At 40.0% G+C, this 14601-nt stretch overlaps 1 protein-coding gene across 2 annotated transcripts in view; it reads right to left on the reverse strand.

Moving 5' to 3' along the window:
* Nucleotides 1-14601, reverse strand: part of LOC311102895 (protein PALS1-like) — a 63270-nt gene that overhangs the window by 41638 nt on the left and 7031 nt on the right. The window contains exon 2 of one of the 2 annotated variants that reach the window (XM_084144363.1): nt 6724-6858. The exons of the other annotated variant lie outside the window; for it this stretch is intronic. The gene's annotated coding sequence lies outside the window, so the exon portion shown is untranslated. The remainder of the gene's footprint in view (nt 1-6723; nt 6859-14601) is intronic. 2 annotated transcript variants of the gene reach the window in all.

The following is a 14601-nucleotide window of genomic DNA, read 5'->3' on the forward strand; positions in this document are numbered from 1 at the left end:
AACCTTACACACTAGTAGTAGGCCTAAAAGATACAGGTTATTATAAAAGGTGACTTAGGTCATGACTGTGGAGTAGGCCTAAAACATGCAGGTTATTATAAAAGGTGACTGAAGTAGGCCTAAAACATGCAGGTTATTAAAAAAGGTGACTGAAGTAGTCCTAAAACATGCAGGTTATTATAAAAGGTGACTGAAGTAGGCCTAAAACATGCAGGTTATTATAAAAGGTGACTGAATGAAGTAGGCCTAAAAGATACAGGCTATTATAAAAGGTGACTGAAGTAGGCCTAAAAGATACAGACTATTATAAAAGGTGACTGTGAAGTAGGCCTAAAAGATACAGGTTATTATAAAAGGTGACTGTGAAGTAGGCCTAAAAGATACAGGCTATTATAAAAGGTGACTGTGAAGTAGGCCTAAAAGATACAGGATATTATAAAAGGTGACTGAAGTAGGCCAAAAAGATACAGGCTATTATAAAAGGTGACAGAGGTAGGCCTAAAAGATACAGGCTATTATAAAAGGTGACTGAAGTAGGCCAAAAAGATACAGGCTATTATAAAAGGTGACTGTGAAGTAGGCCTAAAAGATACAGGCTATTATAAAAGGTGACTGTGAAGTAGGCCTAAAAGATACAGGCTATTATAAAAGGTGACTGTGAAGTAGGCCTAAAAGATACAGGCTATTATAAAAGGTGACTGTGAAGTAGGCCTAAAAGATACAGGCTATTATAAAAGGTGACTGTGAAGTAGGCCTAAAAGATACAGGCTATTATAAAAGGTGACTGAAGTAGGCCTAAAAGATACAGGCTATTATAAAAGGTGACTGAAGTAGGCCAAAAAGATACAGTTTATTATAAAAGGTGACTGTGAAGTAGGCCTAAAAGATACAGGCTATTATAAAAGGTGACTGTGAAGTAGGCCTAAAAGATACAGGCTATTATAAAAGGTGACTGAAGTAGGCCTAAAAGATACAGGCTATTATAAAAGGTGACTGAAGTAGGCCAAAAAGATACAGGCTATTATAAAAGGTGACTGTGAAGTAGGCCTAAAAGATACAGGCTATTATAAAAGGTGACTGAAGTAGGCCAAAAAGATACAGGCTATTATAAAATGTGACAGAGGTAGGCCTAAAAGATACAGGCTATTATAAAAGGTGACTGAAGTAGGCCAAAAAGATACAGGCTATTATAAAAGGTGACTGAAGTAGGCCAAAAAGATACAGGCTATTATAAAAGGTGACTGAAGTAGGCCAAAAAGATACAGGCTATTATAAAAGGTGACTGTGAAGTAGGCCTAAAAGATACAGGCTATTATAAAAGGTGACTGTGAAGTAGGCCTAAAAGATACAGGCTATTATAAAAGGTGACTGTGAAGTAGGCCTAAAAGATACAGGCTATTATAAAAGGTGACTGTGAAGTAGGCATAAAATATACAGGTTATTATAAAAGGTGACTGTGAAGTAGGCATAAAATATACAGGTTATTATAAAAGGTGACTGAAGTAGGCCTAAAAGATACAGGCTATTATAAAAGGTGACTGAAGTAGGCCTAAAAGATACAGGCTATTATAAAAGGTGACTGAAGTAGGCCAAAAAGATACAGGCTATTATAAAAGGTGACTGTGAAGTAGGCCTAAAAGATACAGGCTATTATAAAAGGTGACTGAAGTAGGCCTAAAAGATACAGGCTATTATAAAAGGTGACTGAAGTAGGCCAAAAAGATACAGTTTATTATAAAAGGTGACTGTGAAGTAGGCCTAAAAGATACAGGCTATTATAAAAGGTGACTGTGAAGTAGGCCTAAAAGATACAGGCTATTATAAAAGGTGACTGAAGTAGGCCTAAAAGATACAGGCTATTATAAAAGGTGACTGAAGTAGGCCAAAAAGATACAGGCTATTATAAAAGGTGACTGTGAAGTAGGCCTAAAAGATACAGGCTATTATAAAAGGTGACTGAAGTAGGCCTAAAAGATACAGGCTATTATAAAAGGTGACTGAAGTAGGCCAAAAAGATACAGTTTATTATAAAAGGTGACTGTGAAGTAGGCCTAAAAGATACAGGCTATTATAAAAGGTGACTGTGAAGTAGGCCTAAAAGATACAGGCTATTATAAAAGGTGACTGAAGTAGGCCTAAAAGATACAGGCTATTATAAAAGGTGACTGAAGTAGGCCAAAAAGATACAGGCTATTATAAAAGGTGACTGTGAAGTAGGCCTAAAAGATACAGGCTATTATAAAAGGTGACTGAAGTAGGCCAAAAAGATACAGGCTATTATAAAATGTGACAGAGGTAGGCCTAAAAGATACAGGCTATTATAAAAGGTGACTGAAGTAGGCCAAAAAGATACAGGCTATTATAAAAGGTGACTGAAGTAGGCCAAAAAGATACAGGCTATTATAAAAGGTGACTGAAGTAGGCCAAAAAGATACAGGCTATTATAAAAGGTGACTGTGAAGTAGGCCTAAAAGATACAGGCTATTATAAAAGGTGACTGTGAAGTAGGCCTAAAAGATACAGGCTATTATAAAAGGTGACTGTGAAGTAGGCCTAAAAGATACAGGCTATTATAAAAGGTGACTGTGAAGTAGGCATAAAATATACAGGTTATTATAAAAGGTGACTGTGAAGTAGGCATAAAATATACAGGTTATTATAAAAGGTGACTGAAGTAGGCCTAAAAGATACAGGCTATTATAAAAGGTGACTGAAGTAGGCCTAAAAGATACAGGCTATTATAAAAGGTGACTGAAGTAGGCCAAAAAGATACAGGCTATTATAAAAGGTGACTGTGAAGTAGGCCTAAAAGATACAGGCTATTATAAAAGGTGACTGAAGTAGGCCAAAAAGATACAGGCTATTATAAAATGTGACAGAGGTAGGCCTAAAAGATACAGGCTATTATAAAAGGTGACTGAAGTAGGCCAAAAAGATACAGGCTATTATAAAAGGTGACTGAAGTAGGCCAAAAAGATACAGGCTATTATAAAAGGTGACTGAAGTAGGCCAAAAAGATACAGGCTATTATAAAAGGTGACTGTGAAGTAGGCCTAAAAGATACAGGCTATTATAAAAGGTGACTGTGAAGTAGGCCTAAAAGATACAGGCTATTATAAAAGGTGACTGTGAAGTAGGCCTAAAAGATACAGGCTATTATAAAAGGTGACTGTGAAGTAGGCATAAAATATACAGGTTATTATAAAAGGTGACTGTGAAGTAGGCATAAAATATACAGGTTATTATAAAATGTGACTGAAGTAGGCCTAAAAGATACAGGCTATTATAAAAGGTGACTGAAGTAGGCCTAAAAGATACAGGCTATTATAAAAGGTGACTGAAGTAGGCCTAAAAGATACAGGTTATTATAAAAGGTGACTGTGAAGTAGGCCTAAAAGATACAGGCTATTATAAAAGGTGACTGTGAAGTAGGCCTAAAAGATACAGGCTATTATAAAAGGTGACTGAAGTAGGCCAAAAAGATACAGGCTATTATAAAAGGTGACTGAAGTAGGCCAAAAAGATACAGGCTATTATAAAAGGTGACAGAGGTAGGCCTAAAAGATACAGGCTATTATAAAAGGTGACTGAAGTAGGCCAAAAAGATACAGGCTATTATAAAAGGTGACTGAAGTAGACCAAAAAGATACAGGCTATTATAAAAGGTGACTGTGAAGTAGGCCTAAAAGATACAGGCTATTATAAAAGGTGACTGTGAAGTAGGCCTAAAAGATACAGGCTATTATAAAAGCTGACTGAAGTAGGCCAAAAAGATACAGGCTATTATAAAAGGTGACTGTGAAGTAGGCCTAAAAGATACAGGCTATTATAAAAGGTGACTAAAGTAGGCCTAAAAGATACAGGCTATTATAAAAGGTGACTGTGAAGTAGGCCTAAAGGATACAGGCTATTATAAAAGGTGACTGAAGTAGGCCTAAAAGATACAGGCTATTATAAAAGGTGACTGTGAAGTAGGCCTAAAAGATACAGGCTATTATAAAAGGTGACTGTGAAGTAGGCCTAAAAGATACAGGCTATTATAAAAGGTGACTGAAGTAGGCCAAAAAGATACAGGCTATTATAAAAGGTGACTGAAGTAGGCCAAAAAGATACAGGCTATTATAAAAGGTGACAGAGGTAGGCCTAAAAGATACAGGCTATTATAAAAGGTGACTGAAGTAGGCCAAAAAGATACAGGCTATTATAAAAGGTGACTGAAGTAGGCCAAAAAGATACAGGCTATTATAAAAGGTGACTGTGAAGTAGGCCTAAAAGATACAGGCTATTATAAAAGGTGACTGTGAAGTAGGCCTAAAAGATACAGGCTATTATAAAAGGTGACTGTGAAGTAGGCCTAAAAGATACAGGCTATTATAAAAGGTGACTGTGAAGTAGGCCTAAAAGATACAGGCTATTATAAAAGGTGACTGAAGTAGGCCAAAAAGATACAGGCTATTATAAAAGGTGACAGAGGTAGGCCTAAAAGATACAGGCTATTATAAAAGGTGACTGAAGTAGGCCAAAAAGATACAGGCTATTATAAAAGGTGACTGAAGTAGGCCAAAAAGATACAGGCTATTATAAAAGGTGACTGTGAAGTAGGCCTAAAAGATACAGGCTATTATAAAAGGTGACTGTGAAGTAGGCCTAAAAGATACAGGCTATTATAAAAGGTGACTGTGAAGTAGGCCTAAAAGATACAGGCTATTATAAAAGGTGACTGTGAAGTAGGCCTAAAAGATGCAGGCTATTATAAAAGGTGACTGAAGTAGGCCAAAAAGATACAGGCTATTATAAAAGGTGACTGAAGTAGGCCTAAAAGATACAGGCTATTATAAAAGGTGACTAAAGTAGGCCTAAAAGATACAGGCTATTATAAAAGGTGACTAAAGTAGGCCTAAAAGATACAGGCTATTATAAAAGGTGACTGTGAAGTAGGCCTAAAAGATACAGGCTATTATAAAAGGTGACTGTGAAGTAGGCATAAAATATACAGGTTATTATAAAAGGTGACTGTGAAGTAGGCATAAAATATACAGGTTATTATAAAAGGTGACTGAAGTAGGCCAAAAAGATACAGGCTATTATAAAAGGTGACTGAAGTAGGCCAAAAAGATACAGGCTATTATAAAAGGTGACTGAAGTAGGCCTAAAAGATACAGGCTATTATAAAAGGTGACTAAAGTAGGCCTAAAAGATACAGGCTATTATAAAAGGTGACTAAAGTAGGCCTAAAAGATACAGGCTATTATAAAAGGTGACTGTGAAGTAGGCCTAAAAGATACAGGCTATTATAAAAGGTGACTGAAGTAGGCCTAAAAGATACAGGCTATTATAAAAGGTGACCGTGAAGTAGGCCTAAAAGATACAGGTTATTATAAAAGGTGACTGTGGAGTCAGTACACACTGATGACATTTCAGTGGGACACACTTTCTGTTGTAATCTCAGGAAGATAACCAACACCAGCCAAATCAGGTCTCTCTCTCTCTCTCTCCCCTTTCTCTTGCTCCCACAGGCCAGCACTGGTCACATGACCCTGGACGCCAGAAGAATAGATAACCTTTGTCCCTCCATCCGTGGATCAACCCCTCCTCCACAGGTCCCGTCACATTCCTCTCTTCCTAGTTAGTTCAACTCAGAGCTGGACACAAACCACAGGACCTGCACTAATGGGCTGTGTCCGAGCCCAATCACTTAGTTTCAAGAACACAACAGACAAGCTGACTAGAGATTAACAATATGAACAACAAGCACAGAAGGTCAGTATTAGTAACACCATGTCCACAAGGAACACCCTAACCACCAATCAATCAGCCACTAATACTTGTGTGTGTGTGTGTGTGTGTGTGTGAGAGAGTGATTGTGTGCCCTATCATTCTAACAACCTCAGCACAGCTCTGAATCTGAACAAGACCTCAGTCTGCTCTCCTCCTTATCTCAACAAGACCTCAGTCTGCTCTCCTCCTTATCTCAACAAGACCTCAGTCTGCTCTCCTCCTTATCTCAACAAGACCTCAGTCTGCTCTCCTCCTTATCTCAACAAGACCTCAGTCTGCTCTCCTCCTTATCTCAACAAGACCTCAGTCTGCTCTCCTCCTTATCTCAACAAGACCTCAGTCTGCTCTCCTCCTTATCTCAACAAGACCTCAGTCTGCTCTCCTCCTTATCTCAACAAGACCTCAGTCTGCTCTCCTCCTTATCTCAACAAGACCTCAGTCTGCTCTCCTCCTTATCTCAACAAGACCTCAGTCTGCTCTCCTCCTTATCTCAACAAGACCTCAGTCTGCTCTCCTCCTTATCTCAACAAGACCTCAGTCTGCTCTCCTCCTTATCTCAACAAGACCTCAGTCTGCTCTCCTCCTTATCTCAACAAGACCTCAGTCTGCTCTCCTCCTTATCTCAACAAGACCTCAGTCTGCTCTCCTCCTTATCTCAAGCAATCCCTCATCTACCTCTTCTTGACTCTCTTTTTGTCTGGGCTCCCCTCTCCCCCCCCCCCCACCCCTCCATCCTTTCCCTCTCTCTGTCGGCCTCTCCACTGTGTGGAGATTACCGTGCCTCGAAGGCCCCCTACGCATCTCCATGACAACAGCTTTGTCAGCGGGCGGGAAGTCCCTACTCAACAGCCCTGAGAAATAAAGGAGGCAAAACACAAAGACACACAGGGAGGACTGCAGAAAGAGGGAGATGAGGGGGGGAGAAATAGGGTCCTCTGTCCTTACCCAGGTGTTGTTTGGTTAGTTGGTGCTCTGCTCTGCTCTACAGTAGTAGCTAGGCTGAGGGCTCTCCTCTCTGTAGATTCCCCCAGGGGAGTGGGTCCTCTCCCAGGCTGTGGATCAGTGGTTCTGCCCCTCCTCCTAGGATCAACAGGCAGGCAGGCACTCAGTCAGCTAGCTCAGTCAGGGGGAATGGAGAGGACGAGAGTAGGGGGGAGGCAGGGGATGGGAGCACTGGTGTGTATGGGGTGGAGGGGGGTTGGAATTGAAGTGTCACGACAGCGCCATTATACATAATTTCAAATCCAACAATGTTATTGCAGACCAGGTTGTGCAGGAAGTAACTGTACAAAAAAAAAATGTTTTATGTGCTGGCACTGAAGGGATTTTTTATTTATTCTTCAAGGTAGTATGGGGAATATACCAATTAAGATAAATGGAGGAAGTTGGCTGAGGGAGAAAATATGACAACACTTATGAGACATGTCACTAATCAGAGTCAGGAAGAACATACCACAGGCACAGTTTCTCTAATGGGAGTTGACCACAGAACCCCCCCCCCCCCCCCCCACACACTACACTGGGGCCTGTGCTGTCTCAGAGGTCAAAGTGTTGCAGTGAGCGGAAAATTCCCATGATGCAAATGGTAAGAATGCAAAACTGCCTGGGAACAGCATTCCCGAGCAGAGCACAAGGGACCTATTGTCAGGGCGGGAGAGTGTGTGTGTCCGTGCGCACGTGGAATCAAAGCAAACTTCCTCCCTTATTACATTTGAAGCAGAGTGCAGTAGAGGGATAGACGAAGGAAGCCTGTACTGTTTGATATCTAGGTTTATAATGAAAACACCTGCTCTGAGCTCTCGGCAACAAACAGCAAACACACAGAGGGCTTCATGGGAGGAGCGGCGGTGTAAACAACAATCCTACACAGCCTACGTTGGTGTAATCGTTTCTATTAGATGAGAGGATTGCCCACTCTCACCTGCACTAAATAAATATGGTCAACAAACACCCATAAACATGCAGTACACAGGCTACATGTGGTCCAGTGTTGGCAAGAGGGTGGCACTAGCCTTCCCAAGGTTGTGGGTTCAATGTATTTTGTATAGCCTATTAAATACAAAGACACACCCCGTTCATTGAAATCAAGCAACATTGATTTCTAATAGGACTAGAAAATGAACAACTGTCAGTTCATAAGGTCATACTCAACAGACAGTGCTTGTATAATTGTCAAACCAAACGGAAAACATGCAGATGTTTTTGAGTACAGAATAAGTAACAAAATAAAGAATGTTAAGCATTTAAAGCTTGTAAAGAGAATCTCCCTGGGTGATGTGGAAGTGAAGGAGCCTGTTTGTCCTTGGAAACTCCATCACTCACACACACACACACACACACACACACACACACACACACACACAAGCAAACATGTTTTGTCATTAGGCAAAACTATTATAATTTTAGCAACCAGGAAATGGCGTAGCAATTTATGCATATTGCACCTTTAATTAACTATAATAACTTACAATATTCGCATACATGTTTTCTTTGATCATTCATTTTAAGAGTTTGCCCTAAAATATTTTATATGAAGGCAGGGCTTGACATTAACTATTTTAGCCACTTGTCGTTTGGACAAGTAGGACAGATTTTTTTACTTGTCCAAAAGCTCAAGTCACTTGTCCAAAAATATTTTTTAAATGGTCTGTAATACAATTTTTACATAATTGCATGATACAAGGAATTTTTTACCATAGAGAATCATACAAACATTTAGGCTACTCTTCCTATTGTCTTCTTTGCATATTCAAGCTTGTCTCAAAATACAACATTGCCCCTTTAAGGCTCTCCTGGAGGATGGTTGGCCACCCTTGGTAGCCTATAAAATATTGCAACATTACAATTACAACCAAATGCTTTATGTCTTATTCAGTAGACTTTTGTTTCAAGTAAATTAGACTAACTTTGATGCCAGTGCGCAGCGCTTCTAAAAAATGAATATTTCACTCAGCGCTTCAAGTACGCAGTTGGGCAGTGTTGCAGCGCGAGGTGGGATAGGCTATAGGATTCGTAGTTCTTTGACTTTGTGCGATTTAGGGCTGACCCCATTTAGTCGACTGGTCGATTGTTTGGTCGATAGGCTGTTGGTCGACTCAGATTTTTTTAGTCGAGCAGTGGCAAAAATATATATGAAAAAAAAATGTATGGCACACGAGACACCGGTCTGATTCAGGCCTGTCTGAGTGGACTAATCCATTGTGGAGGCACACCAGTATCACCAGTAGTACATGTACCCTTAATTACCATAATTGTTCATCTACATTGTTTGTTTGGTTATGGTAATTTCTATTAATGCTTTCAATACAATGGCTTGCGAAAGTATTCACCCACTTTGGCATTTTTCCTATTTTTTTGCCTTACAACATGGAATTACAAAATATTTTTTGGGGGTTTGTATCATTTGATTTACACACCATGCCTACCACTTTGAAGATGCAACATATTTTTATTGTGAAACAAACAGGAAATAATACAAAAGAACAGAAATATCGAGCGTGCATAACTGCTTAGGGTCGTTGTCCTGCTGGAAGGTGAACCTCCGTCCCAGTCTCAAATCTCTGGAAGACTGAAACAGGTTTCCCTCAAGAATTTCCCTGTATTTAGCGCCATCCATCATTGCTTCAATTCTGACCAGTATCCCAGTCCCTCCGATAAAAAACATCCACACAGCATGATGCTGCCACCACCATGCTTCACTGTGGGGATGGTGTTCTCGGGGTAATGAGAGGTGTTGGGTTTGCGCCAGACATAGCGTTTTCCTAGATGGCCAACAAGCTCAATTTTAGTCTCATCTGACCAGAGCACATTCTTCCATAAGTTTGCTTATTTTTTTGTTCCGTAAAGCCCAGCTCTGTGGAGTGTACGGCTTAAAATGGTCCTATGGACAGATACTCCAATCTCCGCTGTGGAGCTTTGCAGCTCCTTTATGGTTATCTTTGGTCTCTTTGTTGCCTCTCTGATTAATGCCCTCCTTGCCTGGTCCGTGAGGTTTGGTGCGGCCCTCTTTTGGCAGGTTTGTTGTGGTGCCATATTCTTTCAATTTTTTTTATAATGGATTAAAAATGGTGCTCCGTGGAATGTTCAAAGTGTCTGATAATTTTGTATAACCCAACCCTGATCTGTACTTCTCCACAACTTTGTCCCTGACCTGTTTGGAGAGCTCCTTGGTCTTCATGGTGCCACTTGCTTGGTGGTGCCCCTTGCTTAATGGTGTTGAAGACTCTGGGGCCTTTCAGAACAGGTGTATATATACTGAGATCATGTGACAGATCATGTGACACTTAGATTGCACACAGGTGAACTTTATTTAACTAATTAATGTGACTTCTGAAGGTAATTGGTTGCACCAGATCTTACTTAGGGGCTTCATAGCAAAGGAGGTGAATACATACGCACGCACCACTTTTCCGTTATTTTTTTCATTTCACTTCACCAATTTGGACTATTTTGTTTATGTCCATTACATGAAATCCAAATAAAAATCCATTTAAATTACAGGTTGTAATGCAACCAAATAGGAAAAACGCCAAAGGGGGATGAATACTGAATACTGTATATTATTATTATTGCTACTACTATTACAGTCTTACCGTTGTCATTGTAGGAGTGGACACGTTGTTTGCAGAGCGCACAACCTATCCTACACTTGAGAGGACATGTTTTTGGTTTATTTCTTTCCATTTACGAGTTGTCAACTTATTCATTGTCTTTTGTTTGGAGCGCTCCTGTCAATCTTGAGTAAGGACACGTACCAGACTACGCATAGAACTATGCCTAGGCTACCTGGCCTGCGTGCAAATGTATGCTTATAAATGTAAATGTGGGGATCTGATTCTAGTTCTGATTGGCTTAACTCACCATCCCTGTGGATACACTGGTGCAGGAAACTGTGGGCCCAGAATATTTTATACAATGTTGCAAGTTTGCTAGTGCTAGCTTCAGGCTAGACTTGGAAGTTAATAGTTGGTACAATGTTTCAAGTTCCTTGCAGACAGGCCATGCACAGCCAATGTGATATTTATTTTTGTCAGGATATTTTCTACCTGCAGGCTGCAATGTTTTTATTTGTTGGCTTTATGTAGGCTATTTTTACATATTGGATAATGGCAATAGAAGTTACTTTTAGATTTGTATCATTTTCATTTAGATAGAATTTTGATTAACCATAGGAAATTGATTTTGAGATATGAAGACTTTATTATAAATGAAATGAAACTGTTCCACGAAAGTGTGCATATGAAAATCGTAACTGGCACGCAGAGCAGTAGAAATGGTATGATAACTTGGCACTCCAAATGGAAAAGGTTGCCGACCGCTGGTGTAGCCTATTACCGGCAACTTCAGGAGCATAACGGCAGAATACGCAAAGGTCAGCAGCAGCGGGAGGAGGAGTGTCGGGTCGGGAACAGGTTTTCTTCTTCTGGTTAGGCTATATTGGTTTCTGGCTCCCTCTTTAGTAATTTGTGTGTATTAATTATTCATTGCAGTGTTTAAGCATCAGGCAAAGTAGCCTACATATAGTTTATTTTATTCAAACATAGGGTGTGTCTATATATGGAAAGATACATTTAAAAATGTAGACCAATTGATTGGTCGAAAGAACAGACGACTCTAGGACAACCAAAATTATTTATTTTTTTGTCGGCGAGAGCCCTAGTGCGATTAATTTACAAGCTATGAAACAAAACAGCTACTGCAGCATTTATTTTACTATAAATGTGATCATACTTGACTATTTGTATTCACAAATGCTAGTGAAATGCTCACACTGTAGAGTGCTGACCACCCGCCAATGTAGCTGGTGAAATAGACATCTTACCCGACAATGCCGAAATCGAGCCGCATTTGGCAGGTGTTCATTTTAGGCCCAGTCTATGGTTCTAAACAGACAGACAGTTCTGGGACAACAGATCCAAAATTCATACAACCACTGCACATAAAAAAAAAATGTAAAAAGCAATGAGGCTGACACAACAGATGAGACCGTTTAGCTTAACATTTTGATAAACGTTTATTTCTTCATATTATAAGCTCAATAATGCGCATATGGCTGAAGGCTACGCACAAATGTTCCAAAATGCAATTTGCGGGAAAACGCAGTTTTCAAAAGTACACTGCCCCCGCGAGAGGTTTCATGTGACTCCTGAGTGGCGCAGTGGTCTAAGGCACTGCATCGCAGTGCTAACTGTGCCACTAGAGATCCTGGTTCGAATCCAGGCTCTGTCGCAGCCGGCCGCGACCGGGAGACTCATGGGCGGCGCACAATTGGCCCAGGGTAGGGGAGGGAATGGCCGGCAGGGATGTAGCTCAGTTGATAGAGCATGGCGTTTGCAACGCCAGGGTTGTGGGTTCAATTCCCACGGGGGGCCAGTATAAAAAAATAAATAAAAAATAAAAATATAAAAAAAATATGTATTCACTAACTGTAAGTCGCTCTGGATAAGAGCGTCTGCTAAATGACTAAAATGTAAATGTGACAGAGAAAAAAGGGGAGATCTAAAGATGCACCAATTAGAATGGGTTACTAATATGACTAGGACTTGGAGCCGTGCCTTGGGTAGGCCTATGTTGACAGAATCAAGCCTTTAGACGTTAATGTTAATTATCCTTCATTATATATGTCAAACATGACTGGCGTTTAGCCTATATTTATGTAATAAAAAGTCTCATTAAAGTTGGGCTACATTTTCTGCCGCCTCACCTACACTTTGACATGTAGGCTTTTTTTATTTATTTAGGCCTACATGAAAAATAGATTTGAATATTATTCCAATGTTGGGCTCTCTGATCGTAGTAATTGTTTGATAGTGATTTTTTTTAATTTTTTTTAACTTATCCATTCGGACGTCTTAAAATCGATATTGTTTTAGTCCGACAATTTTAAAAACTTGTCCAGAAAAGAGGACAAGCGTTAAAGTCGAGCCTTGGCATGTATATAACACTCTGGATAAGAGCGTCTGCTAAATGACTAAAATATAATGTAAATGTTTGATGTTATGTACAAGATGTATATTTGAAGAGGCATTTGAATTTCATTGAACTCAATTCTGTTTCCTTTAATTCATATTTTGTCTCCTGTTTACTACTAAGCAGGTAGCTTAGTGGTTAAGAGCGTAGTGCCAGTAACCGAAAGGTCGCTGGTTCTAATCCCTGAGCCGACTAGGTGAAAAATCTGTCGATGTGCCCTTGAGCAAGGCACTTAACCCTAATTGCTCCTGTAAGTCGCTCTGGATAAGAGCGTCTGCTAAATGACTAAAAATGTAAAAATGTACTTCAATTCAAAAATGTAATTCAAATTCAAGAATTTAATTGGAATTTATGAGGCATTCACAATTCAATTCTGAATTGAGCATTACTCTGACACACACAAGCTCACACAGGAGGAGGCTTTTTCAAGATAAGCACACACACAATGTCTCTTCAGAAGCAAATCTAGGCTATCCATTTTATGTCCTTGAGTATCCTGTCACCCCCTTTGTGTTGCTACAACAGTTTTGGAGAACACAGTGTATGGATAAGGTTTCCCCACCACATTGTGAGTGTCAGACTGACTCGTGTCGATACTCACACCTCTGCTGTGTTCAATGGACACAATTTACATGAGAGGTGGCCAGAGAAGAATACTTTATTGTCCATGTTCCTTACAGAGTCATGCAAACAAGCACGGACTTGATGCCCAGCCTCTCAAAGTCCATCCTGTTACTATTTCAAGAGCATCAATGCAGGTGAAGACTGGAAAATAAGACTCCAATAGTGGTTGAAAACAAGCCTGCATCACCTAATGATTGAACTCTATGTGTAGCCTAAACAATGGCCATTCTAAAAACCTCTTTGGGTTCAGTTTCCTTTTGCTATAAAATTACAACTGGTTGTCTAAAGCATCTCTAACTTTCAATATAACATCACAGTAGATGTGCTATAAGTAGCCATTTCCGTTATACCCTGGGCTGTGTATTGATTAGCTAAGGTACGTCAAGCCTGAAGATTGTGTCTCTCTCCACTAAGCTCCAGGCCAGCATTAGCTTGACATCTGTCTCTTATAAAACACCTTACCTGACAAACCTGAGGAGTGATCGTTTAGGGCAGTCAACCAGTCACTGTCGCTCCCTTTTAAAACAACAGTAGCAGCATGGTTAGTCATCCGATGGATGAGTGTATATTTGTTTATGAGACGTGGTGGGAAGTCTAGAGAATGCAGTGGTGCACACTACTCAACCATGTTCACACCAGGCACCACCTCAAATCAACTACACACATACAAATGGCAGCCAGACACACTCCATCTCAAGATCTTGAGCTAATTTAGTACGACAGACCCTCCCCTCCCCTCCCCTCCCCCTAGAAGAGCTGTGCTCGTAAGGAGGACAAATGACAGACACACCCAGGGCTCGAGACTAATATTTCTTCATCACTGTCCCAGAATCGTCCGAAGTGTAATTTCAACCGAACATGAACCGTCCCCCCCAAAAATAAAAAAATTAAAATATACAGTTGAAGTCGGAAGTTTACATACACCTTAGCCAAATACATTTAAACTCAGTTTTTCACAATTCCTGACATTTAATCCTAGTAAGAATTCCCTGTCTTAGGTCAGTTAGGATCACCACTTTATTTTAAGAATGTGAAATGTCAGAATAATAGTAGAGAGAATGATTTATTTCAGCTTTTATTTATTTCATCACATTCCCAGTGGGTCAGAAGTTTACATACACTCAAATAGTATTTGGTAGCATTGCCTTTAAATTGTTTAACTTGGGTCAAACATTTTGGGTAGCCTTCCACAAGCTTCCCACAATAAATTGAGTGCCGCAGTGGTCTAAG

Source organism: Coregonus lavaretus (genome assembly GCF_964263955.1).
Source record: "Coregonus lavaretus genome assembly, chromosome: 27".
Lineage (NCBI taxonomy): Eukaryota > Metazoa > Chordata > Actinopteri > Salmoniformes > Salmonidae > Coregonus > Coregonus lavaretus.